Raw genomic sequence first — 13,910 nt, forward strand, 5'->3', positions numbered from 1 at the left:
TCCTCCTCCTCCTCTTCCTCCTCCTCCATTCCCCACTTTCTCTCTCTATTTTTTTTTCCTTCACCCTTGCCGCCCTTCTGTCCCTACTGTATTCCTGTCTCCCTTCTGTCCTCCCCGTCTCCTGCCTTTCATTTCTCCTCATAGCCCCGTACATTCATGACCAACTGTGCGTGTCCTCTCCTGCTTTCCTGCTGTAACCCAGTCATCCCCAGCTCTCAGCTGTGCCTCTCTGGCATGAACTTGAGATGACACTGATTTACCCCCCTGAAGGGTAAGGGGTCCTGGGAGCCAGCAGGACCAAAGCAAATGTAGTACCTAGGAAGAACAACACCATGGAGTACCCTTTACAAATTCAATCACACCTGGGCTTAGCTGGGGAAAAAAGTTTTGTTTCTCTAGATCTGACCCCTCTTAAGGGATTTTGAGAGACTCCATACAAAACGACATGTTATGTTAAATTTAACAGTTTTGTTCTTATGGTGTGTGGAGAGCAATGATTTGGCCAAAACAACACACCACACTAACAGATTGCATTCATGAACAACAGGAGAGTCCCGACTAAAAAGAACAACAAAACAAAACAGAAATCTTGCAAGAATTAGCAGTGTTAGTTTTTGCACTACTTTGTATCGTTCTTTGCCACGTCACTGCGTCATCGGCTGTCCTCGGGGTTCTCCACACACAACAGGATATCTGATCGTAAATATTGAACATGTTTAATATTTACGATTTGAAATCGGTGCGGCCAGGATGGACTTCAGAGCCGATCAGGGGATGTAAAAACCACTCTTAACATACCTCAAACCACAGGAATATCCGGAAAGATAATCTTTGGAAGAATCAAAAAATCTTGGCTTTGCTGACCATTGTTGGGAGGAGGGAATCGGACCCAAAACCGGCTTGATTCTCATGTAGTGTGTGCCCAGCATTAGTCAATTAGTCAACTAAGCGGTTGTTTTGGTCTTTCACAACGATTTCTTTAGTTGATTAGTAGTTTTTAATGCTTTTTTCACACTGATTGACTTATTTCTAAGAAACGTATGAGCACATCTCTGGTAAACGTTTTAAAATGGTGCTTTTGTGTGTTTCTTTTTGGAGAAACTCCGTTTTACTGTCATTTAAATCAACTAATCGATTAGTCAACAAAATCGTATGTGTGTTAGTCGAATAAGAATTTCTTTGGTCGAGGACAGCCCTACTCTTCTCTAATGTGGCACTGGCAATAAACCCTGCTCCAGAGTTGGCACTTCATTAGTTGGTAGTTGATGTAGTTTCTCCGGTGTCTTCCTGACTCAAACGGATCTTAAGCAGCTGACACGTTCAATACTGTGATACCCACCTGTCATCTGACACAAGTCTGCATTAGAGAGGGAGGTTAGCACGGCAGTAGCCATGTGCTTGGCATTTAAAATGCTGTGTAGCGCAACACAATGTCACCCCTAAGTTTGCCCTCCTCCACATCATGGCTGCATCCCCCAGCTACAGCCCCAGCGCTCTATACTGGCACAGAGGCAGGATCACAGCTATGACACCCCTATGTATATCATTCAGGCATAGAGAATGGGGCTAGTGAACCGAGTAGCCCCCCAACACTGGCCTCTGCCTGCACCTGCAGGCCCAACTGATGCTTGGAAAGTTGGAAGGAAAAGGGGGGAAGTGAGTTTGAGATGTGAGGAGGCTTGGATCCAGTTTAAGAGTAAAGCTTGGACAAGAGACAACAACATTATGGGGGACCCAATCAGAGAAGTCTAAAATAAGAGAAAACAGGTCACCTTAAAGCTATTTCTGTGTTAGATAACCACCACGATGGGCTTGGTGAATTCTTTGTGAAGTAAGGATGGGGAGAAGGAGAGTGAATGGGGGTTACCAGAGAACCTCTGGCCCCCCTGCAGGTCATTCAGTCATTCATAAGATGAGGCCATTTTATAGACCTCCCTCTACCCATGCTTTTGTTGCTCTTGTGTCCATCAGCGGAAGTGAAAATGGAAAATGGAGATTAAAAGAGTGGTCATGCAAAGTGGATGATGTGTGTTGGCGCGAGGTGGACGACCCGTTTCTATCTCCTAAACATTTGGTTTCTAGGTGGGCCCTTGTTGTATAAGGCTGCAGATGTTTTCCTCACAGAAGCTCAGCCTGATAACCTTTTCTGCCTGCATGGATTTATGATGTTTACAGATGTGCTCAGCTTATGAGAAAACAGCTCCTCTCCCTCAGTGGGGTCGGCCATCTTTAATCCAGTAAAGAGCACAGGGATTTGGTCGCCCCTGGCCTGCCTGAAGGCCCTTTGGAAACCTCTCGGCCGTGAGAATGGGGGGTTGGGGTTGGAGGTGTGGGTTGGGATGTGTGTAGCCATGCAGGAGGGGCTGGGGACAGTCTTTGTGAATTTAGCTAATCTAATTTGAGCTCTTTCCCCTGAAGGCCCTTTTCTCTCCCTCACCGCTGCCCCTGTTTCAAACATCAGTCCGAGCTGGGGAAAAGTTTCAAAGTCCCTGGTGAAAATAGGGCTTTGTTTAATTTAATCCAATATCCTCATATGTAAACCTGAGGGGGATATAACTGCACTGAGAAGTGTCAGTATCTCTCTGCTGTTTGTGTGTGGTGTAATTAAATCAAAATGGAAAGCTGATACACATGGGAGATCTGAGCAATATTACAGCATACCATGTATGAAACTTTACCAGTTTGCGGGGCAATTAAGCATAACGATTGTGCATTTTGCGATAAAAGCAACATATTTGGCACAGATGTAGGTTAATATGTTATGAAGAGATGTAGAAAAATGTGAAAACCAATTAAAAGGAGCATGATCACTTCAGGGTCAAACGTCAGCCCCTTACTTTCATGATAGAATGACAACCAATACACTTTTAGAACGGCAAGATCTTCAGCTTTCCATCGGTGCATTCATCTTTTCATTAGCAGTAAAATTGACAGAGATGTGGCTGGATACATGGGTCGCCACTAACCTCTCATCACAGTTAAAGCGATACTGAACTGTCATATCACTATCATTTCGGCAAGGGGGAGAAGTTTGACCCTGAAGTTACCATGCTCCTTTTACCTTTATTTGTTTTTTACATTCTTCTCAACTTTTAATGAGCTTTTAAAAAGCACCCTTATAAAATAAACAGGGAAAAAATGTCTGTGATCTTCTGACATCTGATCTAATCAGCTTGAACACACCTTGGAAATCATCAAAAATCATAAAATCAGTTTTCTGCAACATTTAGGAATATTTAGCGCCTGTTTGGCAGCCATTTGAAAAGGGGGCAAATTTGCAGTGCCCTGATATCTATATCTTTTCATAATATATAAACCTACATCTGTGCCAAATGTGTTGTCTTTATTGCAAAATGCATAATTGTTACGAATATTTCAGCTTAGTTGTTCCACTAAGTTGGGTCATGCAACACAAAAGTAATTTTAAGGTGCAACAAACAGTGTTAAAGATGGCTCTATATGAAAAGAAGTGAACCCATTTTTAAAAGTTTTGAATTGTCCGTAATATGTTGTATTTTGGACAATTAAACCTACCATTGATTACGGGTCAGTTTGACAGACGATCAAAGTCTTCATTAATAACTGTTAGTTGGCCTGTTTGAACTTAATAGTATTTATCAAAGGACCACTTGAAACAGAGGCCATGGTGTTGCTGCTGCTTATAGAATGTAAATGAGCCACTTAGAAGCCTTTTCTTTGGTGTTTCACACCTCTGATTAACTCATTGTGATGCTGTCGGATATCAAACGGGTATTAACTCATTAGGGTTTCGCCTTTGAAGTCGCTCCTGAATATCATCAGGGTCGTGTAATCCTTTTTTAATGGATCAGTGAGTAGGACAGTGGGTCCGCCAAATGATTAATGTGACAGCCTTTCTCACCTAATGTTCCCTGTGTTTTGCATGAATGGGTTGAAAATTAGTTGATTCATTTAGGAAATGCCCCGGTAATGGTGTTACTGTTGAAAGGTTGACAGTAAATTGCTTTATCAGTTTGCTGCCATCTAGCCGTAAACCAAACCCCCCCCCCCCCTCCTCTTATCTTTACTTCTTTACTTCTTTTCCTTCCCTTTCTCATACTATCCTACTCTTTCCTCAGCTTTGTAATTTTAGTGTCTTCCCCTCTGCCCTCCTTTTTAACTTAAGGCAATAGGTGGTGAAGGGCAGGAATGCAGCTGAGGGACTGTAAGGATTTATCACACTGAGGTGCGAGGGCTGCTGCCTGTGCTTCTGTGCCTGGAGATGTAACAGTTTAGTGCCAACAGCATTCCCACCACGGGGCCATTACAGGATTTTATTGCTTTTTTTAGTTTGATTCTTTAGACCACATACTTTGTGGCTGCAGGGGAGAAGAATGGGAGGAAAGGTGTCAGGAAAGGGACAGAGGGGAAAGTAGTTTATGTGTGTGCATGGATTTTGTGTGAGAACTGTTGAGTAACATTACCAGAAAAGGTAATATAAAGCATAACAATAGTTTATCTCCATATACTCTTATCAATCCCTGCTTTTGCCACTTAAACATACTCTCTCTCTCTCTCTCTCTCTCTCTCTCTCTCTCTCTCTCTCTCTCTCTCTCTCTCTCTCTCTCTCTCTCTACTCTTGCGCTCTCTCCCCTCCCATTCCTTCTCTTTCCACTCCTCTCACTCTCCCTGTCCCTTCCTCCTACTCTGCCTCTCAGGTTACGATGACTGGGGGTTTTCTTGCTTCCATCTCGTAGAGTGTCTGTGTGCTTGTGACTGCATGTGTGTGTGTGTGTGTGTGTGTGTGTGTCTCCCTCAGCGCTGAGCTGTGTCCTTGTCCCTGCCTCCTGGCAGCGAGGAGCCACCCAGCAGCCGGTCTGTGATTGGGCAGGGGAGTGGGGTTCCTGACACAGCGCGGTGCTGACTGCTCCAGGACGTGTTTCAACAGATGGTCGAGGTTAGAGAGTGTCATCACATCGGAGAGAGGATTAGAGGAGAGAGGTTGTCTTCCAGGAGCTGTGTGGTCCCCCCTAGTCTTCAACCCCAAAACCTCGGCACCAAGACACAAACCCCTCTATGAGCGAGGGGAGACCCGGCGAAGAAACGCAAGAAGGAAACTCAAGAGAGGAATCCTAGCCTTGCCTCTCACTTGGCTGGCACTCTGCTCTCCTGCCTTTCAGGTAATTTACAACTTTCTCACTCTTGCAATTTTCCACTGCTTTTGCAGTGTCTGTTGGCAGTGCATTTCTGATGCAGCATACAGTCAGGAGAGGGAGTCTACAAGTGCAGTGTTGCCTGTACAGCAGCTCTGTGTGTGCTGGACTTCATAGTTTTTCCCCCTGAATGACAGGAATTCCCTCCGTCGCAAATTCCTCCGTCTCAAGGGATTAGAAGGCAGCACATTCCATTAATGTCATTTTTTCCCCCAATGCATGAGCACCCATCTGTTAATTTCTAGTTTTGTGAATGCAGGGTGTTTGACTGCGAAGGGAACCTACTGTAGATTTGAAAAAGCTTGCTCTCACTTAAAAAGTATGCTGCATAATGAACCGTGTCAGTGGGGGCATCCTGTGAGTTATAATGTGGACAGTTTGTATTTTATTCTGTTTGTATATCCTGACTTTTTTATCCTAAAATCTTTAGTGAAGATGAATTGCTTCCTTCTTAACTCTGTCAGTCCTGATAATATCAAATTAAAACACGATTTTTCTACATTCCCTAACTCAGTGTGGCATTTAGCATTCCTTCACTTCAGCCCAGATAAGTTTTTTCATAAATCTTATTCAGAGTGCACTTCTGGCAGAACATGTCAGTATACGCTAAATGGATGAGCTGCTGAAGAGCGCTTTCCGGACAAACTGTCAGAGCGAGCAGAGCGGCAGAGACTCACAATGTACACCTCACTTCAGCTATTTAACTCAAGTGAAGTGAGAAGGGAAGCTTGCCAGTGGAGTGGGAATATGATGTATAGTATTTATACCTAGCTCCAGGCACTGTGTGTGTATGTGTGTGTGTGAGGTGTTTGCAAATGGAGATTGTGCAGCTGTGAAAGGCTGTGTGGACAGCAGCCGGGCTGAGAGGAGAGGAGGTTGTATGGGTGAAAGCTGCTGTTGTGTGAATTTGTGTTTACCTTGGTAAACCAGCCGTAGCTACACTTCCTGCTTGTTACTTGAAGTATTTAACACAACCACCAATAGGCTGTAATGACTGCTGCTTTAAGGCCAGTGGGGACGTTTGTTAAAAATTTGGCTGCATGTCCAGATCAATAGGGTAAACAGTTGAAAGATTTTTGAGAGAACTGGGAGGGAACTTTTTATTTTAGACACTGGTAGAACTTTCATAAGAGGTATTGAGTTTGACTCATGGATACTTATGTAATTCTCTTAAAATTAATTTAAATGCTTCCGAGAAGCTTGGATATGTTATTAAATTTCCTCTATTTTACGGACCAAGTGAGTGACTTGGGACTTTTTTTTATTGTGTATTGGATCAATATGTTCACTTTTTATACCAGTCCGAAAAAAAAACGAGAATTTATGCTAGTGTTCCTAAATGGCAAAATGATGCTGTGGTCCTGTTCAAATCCAACTGCTTGTGCCAGGCACAGTTGGCGAAAACGTAACAGACTGGCTCACATTTCAATACACTGGCGCTGCCAATATGTGTTACTGAACGAGAAAGCCGGAGAAATATGGAGAAGCCTAACTTCAAACTCTCAGTATCGACGACACTGATCCATAAATCATCCCTTCACTTCAGTTTCACCCCGGCAGCGTTTAGATTCAATTTGTGATTACCCTACCCAGAGCATAGCAAAGCAGCTTTGGGGCGTTTTTAAAAAGGCAGCGCTCACTGCCAGCTCAGAAAAGAAGGGAGATCCTTTAAACAGTTTAGTTTCACTGAGTTACAAACAAGAGCATGAGCAGCAGCTGCTGCAAATAATTAGGTTCTGGAGGGGGGGTAGCCGCTTGCCAAGACAAACGTTGTTCCAGTAGCGGCTCTGCCATCACACAAATCTACCATGGTGTGTGTGTGAAAGCAATAAGTGAAGTAATTCATTCATCTGATAAGAATGGTGAGTGACTGAGTGTAAGGGAAGAGGAAGAGGTCGGTAGCATCTGTGTGTGTGTCCATTAAATGCCAGCCACAGTGAATCAGAGACTTCCCAGACATGTTGCGTGACTTCACAAATGCCGACTGATGAACAAGGTCAAAGGCATTCGTTGCAGACTAATTATAGTTAGAAATGGAAAGGGCATTAAATATATGCATTTGTTCTAAAATGTGCTGAATTTAATGAACGTGTGAGCAGAGGAGGCAGTCTTCAGCAAGTATTTTACCTTTTTCCATTCTCCAAAATCAAAAGCCGCCCTCTCTTCTCTCCAGATCAGCACCATAATTTTATCTCAGGCGAGTCAGACTGTCATCATGCTGCATTTTTTACTTTCTCAACTTGACCCCACAATGACAGAAGTCACATTTTATGAATTCTATCATTATAGGGCTCCCTGGGTTGCAGTAAAATTGAAAGCCTTGCAGATAACTTTCTGTTCTCCAGTAAGAAAAGGAACATCATGGCCAATAAAAAAGGAGTTTATATGGTGTTGAAATTGAGAAACAAATGGAGAAAGAACTGGAGATGCATTATCCAATATTGCTCCTCATCAGTTAAACTTGCTGACAATTTAATAAATACGCTTTTCATCTCTCTGGAAAATCCAGAAAAAGATGCTTTATAACGATACTGTGTGTGTTCTCTTGTGTGCGAGCATGTTAAGAAAAGATTTCCTAAACCACCCTCTCCTCCGGCACTTGTTTATCTCTTCAGCTTAATGATAGTGTTCCTCATACTAGCCTGATTGCATAGTAGCGCTGGAGGAGATTGCACAGTCCTATCACTGCAAATGACCAGTATTTGAACAGTGAGCGTTTGGCATGCTTTTATTTATGTGGGATCTAGAAAGGCTATCTTTAGATGAGTCAGCCACTTTCTCGGTTCCTTTGTTGTCCTTGCTGATGATCAAACATTTCCATGGAGTTTCCATTCGCTTACATGCAGCCTTTACACGAGACGCGTCCTTGACTATTGAGGACATAGCTCCGGGGGAAATACGCCATACATATCTGGATGCCCACACAGCATTGATCTATTTTGGGGTATTTGGGAGCACACTATAGCACCCCCAAGTGTTTGTTCAGGCTCCCATTTGAGCGGTAAAGGTCAGGGCATGCAAACATCACATTCAGCGCATCATTAGTAGGAATGCCGGATCATCCAAGCTTCCATCTAGTGCTTGCACACGTTAAAGAGAGCAGCAAACCAGATGTATATTCAATGCTTTACTTTTTTTGTGTCTGCATTATTCCCATTGAGTTTGTCTTGAGCCCCTGCCCTGATGACTAGTTGGAAAAAGATGTGTTTAGTGAAGAAAAGTTTTGCAAAGTACTCAGTAGATCAGCTATGCAACAACCATAGAATGACCCCTAACCAAGTCCTTGTGATTTTGAAATTGCTGTTAGACTTTATTCATTATTGTGCGAGTGAGAGAAAGAGGATTTCAATGCTTTTTTTCTGTGATGTCCGGAGCAGCTTTTGTTCAAATGTCACTGCACATAGATGCAGCGTGGGCTTAAGAGGGGAAGCTGGGTCAAGAGAGACACAGAGGGGGGAAGAAGTGGAAGAGGGATAAAGTAGAAGAGGCCGAGATAAGAGAAGGAGGGAGGTGTGAACATGTGATGAAGAGGGGAAGAAAGTAGTTGTTTGAAGTGGACAGGAAGATCAGAAGAGGCTGGATCTTACGCACACGTTCTTGGTTGTCACCCACACGTGCGCGCATTTGAAACACATGGACACAAACATAATCTTCCTTTGACACAGGCATGTACAAAAGAGAAACATAGAAAAACGTGTACACACACACACACACACACACACACACTATCCACAAGCTTACCCCCTCTGTCCTGCACCCCCCAGAGGGCTGCACTGTCCCTGCGTTGTCATCTCTCTTGTCCAATAATCCCCTCCCCAGGGAGAAGCAATCTGTTTTAGATTTGAAAGAGAAAGGGCCCTGCCTGTATCACGTACAATTAAGCAGCCGTCAGAATGCGTCGGCGTAAGTTTGGAGGGAGAAGTGCTGCCACTGGGGGGTTGTCCCTTTCATCCACCGCTTTTCCAGAATGGAGATAATGGGGTGGGAGGGTTGGAGGGATGGGAATGGATGGAGGGGGAGGCAGAAGGAATGAATACATTTCCTCACCCCTCCATCCCGCTCCACAGCTCGACTAATAGAAGCCAGCATGCGTTTGTTTCAGCTCTTCTGCTCCCTTTCTTCCCTTCTCCCCTGGAGCGGGCAAACACATTCAGCCTCTGCCAGCACTCCCCTCCTCTGCCCGTGTGCGTCTATGTGTGTGTGCATGCACAAACACTCATAATGTGTGGACTTGGCCATGTGCTACTGGTAGCCTCTGGTCCTGTTTGCCCTTACTTGAACAGCGCGACTTTGCCATGTGGATGCAGAATGGCTGGATATGCGAACAGTTGTAGTATTAAAGGTTGAGCGACTTTGTTTACACTGACGAGGTCCAGCATTGCTTGACACGCATTACCTTCGCTTTGCTTTTTCTTGAATTGCCTGCGGTAAGTTCAGCTGAGTTTGGCTGGTGAACATGTTGGGATGATGCATTGACTGCATTCCTTCAACCTTGGCTCAAATGTAAAGGATTGGAAGCATTTGGAGGGGTAAGCTTCCTGTTTTATGCTTTAGTCTTTTAGTAGATATCGTATTTTAGATATTTTTTATACAACGCAAGATCTGGAATTTTTGCCAGGCAGGATAAAGTTGATTCAATTACAAATGACGTTACTGCATGCTTTGGAAAGCCACACACTGAGCCAGAGGCAATGGAAAGGAGAGCTCCCCTGTGTACAAATTACAGGTTACGTGTCTGTCTGTGTTCAAGTCTGACTGATTCGTACTCTGACTGTTTGAGTGAATGACTAGCGTGCCGTGCACACACAGAGTATATGACACCCAAACACACACCATGCATATGCGCCCACAGGCATGGACAGAGGGGAGCGCCGAACAGGCACAGGTGCAATCGGACGAATGCGTTTTTATGAGCGGTATCATGTTGGTGTGTCACAGCCCCGGAGAAGTTTGTTTATGGCATCCAGGGTCACGCAGGCTGGTTCTCATGGTCTATGTTTGTCTACGGTTCCCAGAGAATATGCCTACACATGTTCCACATTTTAGGGGTGTTTAGTTTCATGCGCCAGCAGCAGCGCTACACTTAACTGGGGTTTGCTGACTGAGCTGCTACCACCTCACCCCGAGGAATCTCCCTTTTTTTCTCCTCTCTTTTTATTGATTGCCACTCATGGAATTGGTTTGAACTTGCATAATTACGGGAACTTTTATTAAATGCTGAACGCTCGCTCATATTTCATTCACTTACGTCAGCATTTGGTGGCTCTACGGGTCAGCAGATAGCAGATTCCCAATTACTAGGCAGAGAAATCATTGGCTACTGGGTCTGTCTGGTCTTTGTAGCAAGATGAGAGTAGTATTGGTATTTCTAAGTCTAAATCATCCATTTTAGCTATTGTTAACTTGTAGCTAACTAAGCTTTATCTAAGCACTTAGATGGTAAGAGTGAATTTATAATTGGTTATGTTTACTGGTTTGATTTGATACATATTGATCATCTTCATATTGCTTTTCTTTGACTTGTGTTTATTTCAGGTGCATATAATCGTCTGATTGTTTTTCTGTTTGAAATTATGTCATAACTGAGATGTGTCGAGGCTTGCTTTTCCCAAAAGCACATTACCCAAGATCTTCTGTTTAACCTATTACCCATTTCTTTTTTTTTGTTGCTAAACAAATCTCTGTCTGTATTGACACTGACATAACTCTCTTCAGTCTGTATTATGAGCAAAGATGACTCTATCTTTATTCTAAGCTCAGACCCACACAAACACAAAGTAAAGCTCAATTTGCTATGTAAAACATTTCTCTACCTTTCCTACCTAAATCAAGTCAACACCATATTTAGGAGAATGGTGACATGCACAAAACGTTTACATGCACAAAATATATTTTGCCCTTATTCCGAAAAAGAAAATATTCCTATTAAGCTGTTAAAATGAATATTTCTGTTTTACATGTAGCTGTGCATACTCCGAATAATATAACCGGGGGCGTACTTGTTCGACCGTGCAAACACACCCTCTCTCAACCACCTTCTTGAAAAGGTTGGCATTGTGATTTTTAGATTTTTGCATTTCGAAAAACCTGTTGATATCCAAGTCTTTCATTATGTTTAAAAGTAGGTGTGTTTCTCTTCTTACCATAAATGTGGGCTTTTCTTTTTGGGCATGCATCTCTGCAAACTGTCGGCTAGTTGGTTTGTGTACAACGCACAGAGCTGGCTGCAAACAGACAAGAGGCTGTGTGTCACAAACTGCCGTAAAGCTCCAACTGAGACGCATATTCCGAATGTGCTGTATACATGTCCAAAGAACGCTCCTAAAACCTGAACAATATCGGCATATCCCACACGTCTTAATCGCAAAATGCTCCATTGGGAATAAGGCCCTATTCAGAATATCCAAAACGGAATATGCTGTTTACATGACCCTTATCAAAATCTGAATATTGTCATATTTGGAATAATAGTGGAATATTAGTGTGCATATAAACATAGTCATTCACTCAGCAGTCCAAATGGATCTCTATTTCTTTAAACAGGTCCTGCACCATGGTCTTGTTTTCATTGTCAATCAGTAATCAGTGCATATATAAAGAAAGGTCCATGTCTTCCTAATGATGTGCTAATATTTCAGTTACTAGTTGTGTTCAAACTCAGCAACGGTCTTATTTTCCTTTCCAATTACCACAATATACAAGGAAGAAAATTCAAGTCACACTTCTCAAGTCAGCAGTCGGTGAACATTACAGGGCTGTTGAACTTGGTAAACTGCCGAGCGTTACCAGAAAGAAATCCTTCAGACTTGCATTTGCTCTCTCTCTGTCTCTCGTTCTTTCTCTGTGCCACCATGCTGCTGATTTCATGGAAAAGAAGTCAATCTCTTTATTCTTGACAATTACCTCAGTGGAAACCCATTGAAGCAATTTGCCATAGCTCTCTTTTGTGGTAAAAGGAGTAATTTATCTGGGGTATATTTGACGAGTCAAAGAGACAAGAAAGCCACCCGTGAGTGAGCCATGCGCTCTACTCCCTCTCGCTTCGTCTCTCTGTGGAGCTCTCGCAGCCTGATAGAGTGTTTCTGATGGGGAGTGTGGGTTTTGACAAGAAAGTGGCTGGAGGAATATAAATGCGCTGTATTTTATTCATCTGAGGTCGTCTATCGCTAATGGTTTCCATTCATGGCTTAGAATAGATTTAACAAGAAAATGCTTGCTCGAGACTTATATCCCATAACTGCGGCTGCTGATCCTCTGATTGTGATTCCATGTTTTCATATCACACTATAAATCAGAGGAGAGGTTTCCCTTTCATTCACTCCCCCCCCCTTCCTTCTCTCTCTTTCCCACCTCCATCCCCCTCTTTCTCTCACCCCTTTCCTCACCCTCTTGAATAGTAAATCTGCTTTTTTCCCTTGTAAAATTGAACCGCACTTGAAAAGCAAGCCTGCCAGAAGATCAATACATGTCCCTTTTGAAAAGCATAGAAAAGCATTAGGGATAGGACTGCACAATTATGGTCAAAATGATTATGACAATTATTTTGTATCGATATTGAGATCATGATTATTTAGGGGCAAAACATTTTTATTGCACTTTCGCATTTATATAGACAGAGCACTGCTTTCACTTCTATGTTGTGCTATGTTCCTGCTAATGTACAAATCTTTGCATCAAAATAAGACGGGTCCTTATTCACAGTGCATTTTATAGATGCAAAATATAAAAACTATGGTACGAAAACATTTTACCAAATTTTCCCCTTCTACTCTGGACTGCAGCCGCAACATTCAGGGAAGTTTCTCACAGGCTGACGCTGTAGGGTGCGCATGCAGCAGCATGATAGCTCCCCGAAAGTGAAGCCAAAACATGTCGATCGCCCCCTGGTGGCTGGCTGTTAGTTTAGGAAGCGCCTGTTTTGATATGCAGCAGTTTTCATGCTAAACATGAAAATGGCAGTCGATTATGTTCATTTAACTGAGGGATGCTAAAATTGTGATCACGATTAATATTCAATTAAATGTGCAGCCCTAATAAGGCATCATGTATTTTGATGTGCATTTTTATTATTGTGATATCAAATATATATATATATAAAATAAGGCTGTCAATCAATTAAAATATAGTAAAATTAAAAATATAGTTAACTGCAATTAATCACACATTTTTTATCTGTTCAAAATGTACCTTAAGGAGAGATTTGTAAAGTATTTAGTACTCTTATCAATATATAAAATATGCTTGTTTATTCAAATGTATGTATATATTTATTACTGGAAATCAATTAACAACACAAAACAATGACAAATATTGTCCAGAAACCCTCACAGGTACTGCATTTAGCATAGAAAATATGCTCAAATCATAACACGGCAAACTCAAGGCCAACAGGCAACAACAGCTGTCAGTGTGCTGACTTGACTATGACTTGCCCCAAACTGCATGTGATTATTATAAAGTGGGCATGTCTGTAAAGGGGAGACTCGTGGGTACCCATAGAACCCATTTACATTCACATATCTTGAGGTCAGAGGTCAAGGGACCCCTTTGAAAATGGCCATGCCAGTTTTTCTCACCAAAAATGTATCTGCCAAAATGTAGCATAAGTTTGGAGCATTATTTAGGCTCCTTCCCAAGCTAGTATGACATGGTTGGTACCGATATATTGCCTAGGTTTTCTAGTTTCATATGATACCAGTATCTTCACTCTAGCTTTAAAACTGAGCCCGCTACAACCTG

The 13,910-nt window shown here is 42.7% G+C and overlaps 1 protein-coding gene across 9 annotated transcripts in view; it reads left to right on the forward strand.

Annotated features, from left to right (window-relative positions):
• sulf1 (sulfatase 1) overlaps positions 1 to 13,910 on the forward strand; it is a 94,440-nt gene that overhangs the window by 49,467 nt on the left and 31,063 nt on the right. For 7 of the 9 annotated variants that reach the window (XM_074622641.1, XM_074622632.1, XM_074622638.1 and 4 more), the window contains exon 4: positions 4,778 to 5,138. The exons of 1 other annotated variant lie outside the window; for it this stretch is intronic. The gene's annotated coding sequence lies outside the window, so the exon portion shown is untranslated. Of the gene's footprint in view, positions 1 to 4,676; positions 5,139 to 13,910 lie in introns of all 9 variants that reach the window. One more of the 9 variants, XM_074622633.1, reaches the window with a different exon arrangement.

Source organism: Sebastes fasciatus, chromosome 21, assembly GCF_043250625.1.
Source record: "Sebastes fasciatus isolate fSebFas1 chromosome 21, fSebFas1.pri, whole genome shotgun sequence".
Lineage (NCBI taxonomy): Eukaryota > Metazoa > Chordata > Actinopteri > Perciformes > Sebastidae > Sebastes > Sebastes fasciatus.